This window comes from Camellia sinensis, chromosome 9, assembly GCF_055761805.1.
Source record: "Camellia sinensis isolate YWXY chromosome 9, ASM5576180v1, whole genome shotgun sequence".
NCBI classification, from domain to species: Eukaryota; Viridiplantae; Streptophyta; class Magnoliopsida; order Ericales; family Theaceae; genus Camellia; species Camellia sinensis.
The window spans coordinates 97,601,971-97,610,556 of record NC_138969.1 but is presented as its reverse complement, the minus strand read 5'-3'; the positions used below and the strand labels follow the sequence as shown (position 1 = coordinate 97,610,556).

The 8,586-nt window shown below is 32.6% G+C and overlaps 1 long non-coding RNA gene across 1 annotated transcript; it reads right to left on the bottom strand.

Annotated features, from left to right (window-relative positions):
- Window positions 1-6,321: 6,321 nt before the first annotated feature.
- Window positions 6,322-8,382, bottom strand: LOC114319474 (uncharacterized). Its single transcript, XR_014341159.1, has 3 exons — window positions 8,204-8,382; window positions 7,032-7,091; window positions 6,322-6,566 (listed from the first exon to the last, which is right to left on the bottom strand). It is a non-coding gene; the product is annotated as an uncharacterized LOC114319474 (long non-coding RNA).
- Window positions 8,383-8,586: the final 204 nt, after the last annotated feature.

Below are 8,586 nucleotides of genomic sequence, written 5' to 3'. Positions count from 1 at the left end.
CAACAATGTATATAAACACAGATCATATACACAATCAATCAATACATAAGGTTAATGTATTATTCCAACCGTTATATTCGATGACACATTCCATTGATTAGTTTTAGTTTGCCTAATCATCATGCATTGTCTACAACAATCAAGACTATCATCCACCGATAGCCCAAAACAGTTATTTCTAAACAGAAAATAAATGCACCAAATGGATAACATATCAACATTTCGTCTAGGTGAGCGATAAATTAATCCAACTACACCCTTTAATTCCATACACTTCCAATTTGAATATTTCCTATTCAATTCCTCATTTTTCCAAAATTAATTATACAAATTAATTTATCGAAACAATTAGGGCTTTTCTCTAAATCTCAATACCAACTCTAAGGTTCCGTTTTCCATCAATAAACCAACACCGAGTCCATTTTCCAATATATTACATACATAAAGGTTTATATGTTCGAAACCCCATCTTTTGAAAATTACACAATGACCCCAAACCTTCACAAAATTACCCAACGACCCCAACATATCAAAATGCCAAAATTTTAAGACAAGGCTCATAAGATGGAGTAGGATATCCCTACCTCGAAGTTAGAGCTCAAACGGAGAAGAAGAAGAAATCGAAAATGCTCTAAACTTTTCGGATCAAAACGAAACCCTCGACGATCAACACACTTTTTGCAAAGGCACTAAGAGAGTAGGTCACTCTAGCTAGATCAAATCCTAGAGAGAAGGGAGATTCTAGAGAGAGGAGCTCTCAAAATCGATTTTGGGAAAGTAAGAGAGAGAGAGGAAGTGTAAAAAGTGATTCAAAAATGCCCAGCTGCCCTCTGTTATACGCATAACCCGCTCGAGCGGAGAATGGAACGCTCGAGCATCAAGCACAAAAATCTGGACACGCTCGAGCGCAAGAAGGCCCGCTCGAGCGCCAAGACACAAGAATAAAATACATCTGCTCTAGCGCGAAAACCAGTCCGCTCGAGCGTGGATTTCCCCATCCCAGAACTTTCACAAACAAAGCACTACCCGCTCGAGCGCCAAGATACCCGCTTGAGCGCGACCCGCTCGAGCGTAAGGAAACCCGCTCGAGCGTGAAAAACACACCTGCAGAAGTTTTGCAGGGACACGAAATACTGGGAGTGTGTAAACCCCACTCGAGCGCAAGAAGGCCCGCTCGAGCGGACAACCAAAAACCAAAACTCCGCTCGAGCGCAAAATGACCCGCTAGAGCGTAACACCAAAAACCTGGGCAACTACATTTGAGATCAAAACTCAACCTACCTGTTCGAAACACGCCCAACACATCCCAAACTCAAACATACAGAATTAAAGGATGACAACAAGGTACACAACCACCAATTCAACGGAACCAAAGTCCGGAATACAACAAATACAGAAAGGGAAAACCGAAATCGCTATAAAGCTCTTTGAAAACAATGTTGCATACATGAAAGTCAAATCAAAATCAAATCAATCCTTGATTCTCAAATATAAATCATAATTTATTTCTTATTCGTCCAAAGTTAGATTTAGTTCATTTTCTTCATATCAAACCTAATTCCAAACTCATAAATTCTAAAATCATAAATTAAGCTTTCAAAACCCAGTTTCATGCTCAAACTCACGCAAAAATTCATCAAAACATGAAAATAAATATGAGCCATGATCAATCTTCAACTCATTTAAATCAAAACTTCCTTTAATTGCAAAATCAAACTCTCAAATTTCATGAACTTATGATTTTTAAAACTTTTTCTTCAAAGTCATTTATATACTCCATTGTATGGATCAAATCTTCAAACAATTCTTGTTGCATGTAATTTGTAGAACTCAATTCAAGAATAATTCTCAAAATTGAACTCAAACTTAACAGATTTAAAGAATCATAACTCATATTCTTCATCCTAACATGATTTAACATGAAAAACATGATTCCTATCAGTTTATATAATTAATTTTCAAATTACTTCATCCTTTCCTAATTTCTTTTTATTTACATGAAATTGAACCTAACTATCTCTTAATTTCAACTTCTAAATGATTTATCTACTAGATTTGAGCTTTCATTTCTTACTTAAAACCTTCAATTTGATGAGTTTCTTCACAATTTCTTGAGTCTTTCTTCCATTCTTCACCTTTTCCAAGCTTTTTCCTTGCTTTCCTTCATCATTTCAGCACATAGAGTTGATATCTCCCTCTCTCTCTCTCTCTCTCTCGATTTTCGTCTCTTTCTTTCCTTGCCCCCCTTTTTTTTTTCTTCTTTCTTCTAGTACAACAGATGAATGATCCGACACTCTTAACTCAACATACACACACACACATGCCTCTCTTGTTGACCCTACACCAGCACACGCGCACACTTCTTGAGCTTCCAACACAACACTCACATGCACACACATACACTCTCAATTCTAGACTCTTCTATAATTCAATTTATGTTTAGGATTAATTTAATTAAGCAACATTTAGTCTTAATAAATATTGATTAACACATAATTGAATTAATCATAACTAATCACAAACTTCACATAATTTAATCAGTCTAATTTGACTTCCATTATAGCCCAATTAATTATATTTAATTTATTAATTTGAATCAGATTTTAAATCGAACTCCCAAAAGGCTTCAAATATCAAATTAAACTTATTTCCATCATCAAATTTAGTTTCCCAAATCTTTAAGGCCTTCAATTTCAGATCAAACTCAAAATTTCCGTCGTTAAATTACATATTCAATCGAACACCTCATAAATAAATTTAATTCATCATAATCTTAGTTCCTAATCTTCATAATTTAATTCATCATAATCTCAATTCAGACCCACTTAATAAAATCTCAATTTTACTAAATTGTATCAAATATTTAATTAAACTCTCATATGGTCGAAATTAAAATAATTCAATTTATTAATTATACTCTCTTGAGCCATTTAGGCTTTCAATTTCTAATTCCAAAATAAATCCTGAATAGAATTGTATATGAATCAGTCTTCATAATTTTCATAAATCCCAAATTAAATTAGAATAATGAGCAATTAAAATTCAAATCTCCTTAATTAATTAAATGCTAATTACTATGCGTGGTGGGGTTGTCACAGCCTTCCCTCCTTAGAAAGTTTGCTCCTCCAAACTTAAGGTACTTGTATTGAAAACTAGTTATATATCATTTCATTTTCTCCCCAAAGTAACTTCCTTTTCTTTGGATTTTCTTCGCAGAAATTGGACTTATTTCCCAATCACTTAACGGTTACGAATCCAAATTGGTGATTCATTACCGTCTCTTTTGTCATCAATCACATAATTCATATATTTTGATTAATCAATCTATAATTCATATACTCCAAATAGTAGAAGATTTATTTCAAGGGATATTCATAATTCTCCTTACCTTTCAAATAGATCAAAATATTCCGCAATTGACATTTTATATGAGGTCTTTAAATTAAATTTAATATTCAATGCATCACTAATAACAAATACAAGTTCTTAGTCTTTCAAGTCTATTGACTAGAATAGTCTCGACACATTTTTTTTCTTCTACGCAATTTGTATTTCATTATTTCTCAAAAGAACGGTCGTTTAACCTTTATTGATCGTGTTAGAAGGTTTTAAGTCGTATATAGAATATAGTATTCCCAATTAAGGTTTCACATGCTAATCTATAACAGAAAATTCCAAATTATATGGAAATATAATCACGTATTAATGGTCTCAGTTTCAACAGGCATCTTGGATACTAATAATTATGGTAATTTCGAAACAGAAGGGCACATCGGATTCAGAACAGAAGTGTAGCAGAGTGTTAACAGAAGCATATTTTTACAGAAATTCATTGAGTCTTTTTGAAAATGACAGATGTTGGGTTGCATTCAAATAGCATTAGACAGACATATAGATCAAAGCAGAACTTATATACTTTCGTTAAATTAAGATTACCCTTTTTTTAACAATCTTTCTCATACTATCATTTCAAAGTGGTGATTCAATTTCAGAACAGGTCTACGTTTTACGCGATCTTGTTAGCTTCCTTATTTACTTTTGGTAACTAAGTTTATACTTGTTTAACTAATTCAAATTATATTGTCTTCATGCTTATTCCAACTCTTAGACCTATTTAGATATATTCATTGACTTTGATGAATTGTCACATGGTAACTTAGGGCTAAACTATTAACTTTCTCAAATCATTACAATTAGCCAACTAAAATTCTTATGTTCCCAAAGGTTCTTTAAGAAATATATGTTTATCATTCTAATGAAATTCATTTTCTTATTTCCCATTATGCTTTCCTTCTTCCATTTAACACTAGAGTTGAATTTCTTTACAATGTGTTAGGCTTTCTAAGTTAGGATTCAAGATCTAAATCCAATTATGTATCTATAATATCATAATATGTTCCCTTTCCAACCACTATTCGGATACGAAATTTCCATGTCTATTTGCTTAAAGGTCTATATATATGTATATATTTGGACTTTATAACTTAAGTAAATCACAAGTGTTTCTCTTCTAATGTTATGAATATGATCTTAATTGATTTGTTTTTCAAATTATTTTAAGTCTTGATCTCATCCTTCTAATGTAGACAATTTTGGATTAAGTTTCAATTATCCAAGCAATGTATCCTAACTCTATCATTTGCTTATGATATGTTTTCTATCACTATTGTTCATGTATGAAAATTATTATGCCCCCTCCCTCCTTTTTTATTGAGGGGGGAAAAGGGTGATCCTTTCAGATTCATAATTCAATATGTCACAAAATTGTTACTTTCAATGTTTTCAAATGGTTCCATAGCGATATGATTTCAATAAATTGAGTCATACTTATTCGGACATTAAGTAGGGAAATTTTCATTAGCTTAACTTTATCAACCATCTTCTTGTGTTTAACCCTTCTCTTCTGTCATTAGGCAAAAATGGTGAAAGGTATGAATGAAGTGGAGGTTGAGTCTTTATCAAAACGATTAGATACAATAGAAGAAGTGCTAGAGAATATGATAAAGGTTGTGCAATGCTATAATACTTGACAAGATCAAAATAAAAAGAAAACAAAAAGTTAGGCGTGGGGGCAAAAAGTAGACCAAGGAAGAAGACTAAGAATTTTGTGGTAGGAGAGACGAGTAATTCTAAGCAAGGTTGTACGGGTAGTAAGTTTGTCCCAGTATGTTCAATATGTCACAAGCTTCATCGGGGATTGTGTCATCAAATTACCAGAGCTTGTTTCAAGTATGGGAAGATGGGGCATCACATAATTGATTGTTCCAAAGTCTAAGGAAGGCTCGAGTAATTTAATCGGTCAAAGGTTAGTATTTAACTAAAAACTAGGGAATTGGTAGGAATGTTTTAAATACATGTATAGAAATCTGAAGTTAAAATTTTATATATGTGTGACTTTATTTGAATTGGTCTTAATTAGATTATAACACAAAGCACATATCATATACAAATAGACATACACATACAGACATATAAGAACATTGGTAGGGTTACCTATTCATTCCCATGGAATTTACCAAGAATTTCCGATTTGAAGCTACGCTGACCAAACGTGATTCCAATTGGACTTTCAAGGTCATTCAACAAAAGTATGAGACTCTACGGTTCAAAATTTCACATAATAGGTTTCCTGCCAAATTATATGCCGTCTTACATATCAAATAATCTTTCTCGTCTTCAACTACCATAGTTCCACATACTTCATTGATCATCAAATTCCTCAATTTCCCAAATATTCTCATAGTCTAATTTGACATATAATCCATATAGCTTTCATGACTTCCATTAAAGTTTCTAACTCTTCATAACACCGTGTTTCCACAAATCAACATACTTGTACTCACCAATGCTTTGGTCAAAAATTCTAATTTCCTTATAACATTAGAAATTCCATAATAATTCGTAGCTTTTAGCCTCATTCCTAAACTTATTAAACACATTCTAATTTCCTTATAATTATCAAAATTCCGTAATAGCTCTTAATTCTTAGTTTCAATACTTAAACGCATTACACAAACATATATATATATATATATATATATATTTTGAATGCACAACTTCTTACTTACTTACTTACTTACTATATGCATGAAACTTAAATTTTCCAGACATTCTAATTTTCAATGGATACGTGTGTGAGATATTAATTCGTGCTCTGATATTACTCTGTCACGGCCCAAATCCACCCCTATAGGTTTAGCATCGTAGCCAGTCAGTAATCCTGGGATTACCGAAGGCCTCTGAGACAGATTAACTTAATATTAGAAGCTAGCGGAAGCAAATAACAAATATACAACATCCATTGTGCTATACAACCTTATATGAGACAAAAAAAAAATTTAAACTTTTTATATACATATATCATACATCACCCTTACTTCATCACATATGTACAGACTAGACAAAAAGGGACTTAGTCCTAATTATAGAATAAACAAAAACTTAAACTTTAATCACATAGCCTTGACCACTTGACATATGCAGAACCTCCACGGGAGGCACATAGGTTGGCTGACAAAAACATATTCCAGGCAGACACTTTTAAACCTGGTCACGCACTTGATCACCTACGTACATAGATAAACAGTGAGCTGGAGCCCGGTGAATAATAACAAAGTAAAGGTTTTATGAATGATGTTCAAAACAGATTCAAAAAATAGATTTCATATCAGAAATAGATTCTTATACTTATTCATATGCAGAATTTAGAGCTTGTCATATGTGTTACATCCAATAGCGCTAACAGATGACTCATGATTACATGAGATAGTACATATGACCCATGATTACATCGGACGGTGTAGATGACCCATAAAGGGACGTATACAAAGCAGATAAACGGTTATGCATAACCAACCATGGTACCAGGCCACATAACAGATATCACATGATTCTAAGGATGCCATGAATAAATTTAAGAAAGTTGGACAATCATTCATTTAATCATAAAATAGCATTTTAGAAACCTGATTGTGTCATATCATTCAAAAAATATTTAAAGTTGAACATAGCTTTACAGAGTTATTACGCACAAATAGCTCCAGAAGCAAATTAGACAGATTAGATAGATCAGGTAGATGATAGCGCGTGACCTACACAAACACATAACATATACACATTAGAACACAATATCACTTCCTTGATCAAACTTGACTTCTCTTGTCTTTTTCTGTCTAAGTAATCCAAAGTTTTACTACACATATTCTTTCTTTATTCAGATGAATTGGGTTCACATTTTACATATTCCTTCATTACTAAGTCATTCTTTTCCAAATAGACTAATTTCTTGCTTGGCTTCTTAAACAATTACTACTAGGTCAATGATTTATTCTTTAACTAACTAATTTATGTTGATTGGCAGGTTATTAATCTTTATTGAGCCAAGCACCATGTCTAGAACACCTTGGGAGGAGATGAGATGAAAATATAAACAAAGTGCAATTTTTTAAAACATGCTGAAAATAGCCTGACCGCTCGAGCCACCACTTGGACGATCGAGCAGACTGCATTGTCTGTAAAAATACTGAAAACGCGTAATGTTCGCTCGAGCCGCCAATTGGTTGCTTGAGCGATCTGTAAATTTTCTGTAGTTTAAGCTTCCAAACTTCATCTCAAATATAAATCATAATTTGCTTCTTAATTCGTCCGAAGTTTGATTTAGTTCATTTTCTTCATATCAAACCCAATTCCAAACTCATAAATTCTAAAACATAAATTAAGCTTTCAAAACCCAATTTCATGCTCAAAACTCATGCAAAACTTCATCAAAACATGAAAATAAATATGAGCCATGATCAATCTTCAACTCATTTAAATCAAAACTTACTTTAATTGCAAAATCAAACTCTCAAATTTCATGAACTCATGATTTTTAAAACTTTTTCTTCAAAGTGATTTATATTATCTATTGCACGGATCAAATCTTCAAACAATTCTTGTTGCATGTAATTTATAGAACTTAATTCAAGAATAATTCTCAAAATTGAACTCAAACTTAACAAATTTAAAGAATCATAACTCATATTCTTCATCCTAACATGATTTAACATGCAAAACCCAATTCCTATCAGTTTATATAATTAATCTTCAAATTACTTCATCCTTTCCCAATTTTTTTTTTAATTTACACGAAATTGAACCTAATTATCTCTTAATTTCAGCTTCTAAATGATTTATCTTCAAGATTTGAGCTTTCATTTCTTACCTAAAACCTTCAATTTGATGAATTTCTTCTCAATTTCTTGAGTCTCTCTTCAATTCTTCACCTTTTCCAAGCTTTTCCATCGCTTTCCTTCACCATTTTCAGCACATAGAGTTGATCTCTCTCTCTCTCTCTCTCTCTCTCTCTCTCTCGATTTTCTTCTCTTTCTTTCCTTCGTTCTTTTTTTTTTTCCTTCCTTCTTCCAATACAACAAATGAATGATCCAACACTCTTAACTCAACATATACACACACATGCCTTTCTTGTTGGCCCTACACCAGCACACGTGCACACTTCTTGAGCTTCAAACACAACACTCACATGCACACACATACACTCTCAATGCTAGATTCTTCTATAATTCAATTTATGTTTAGGATTAATTT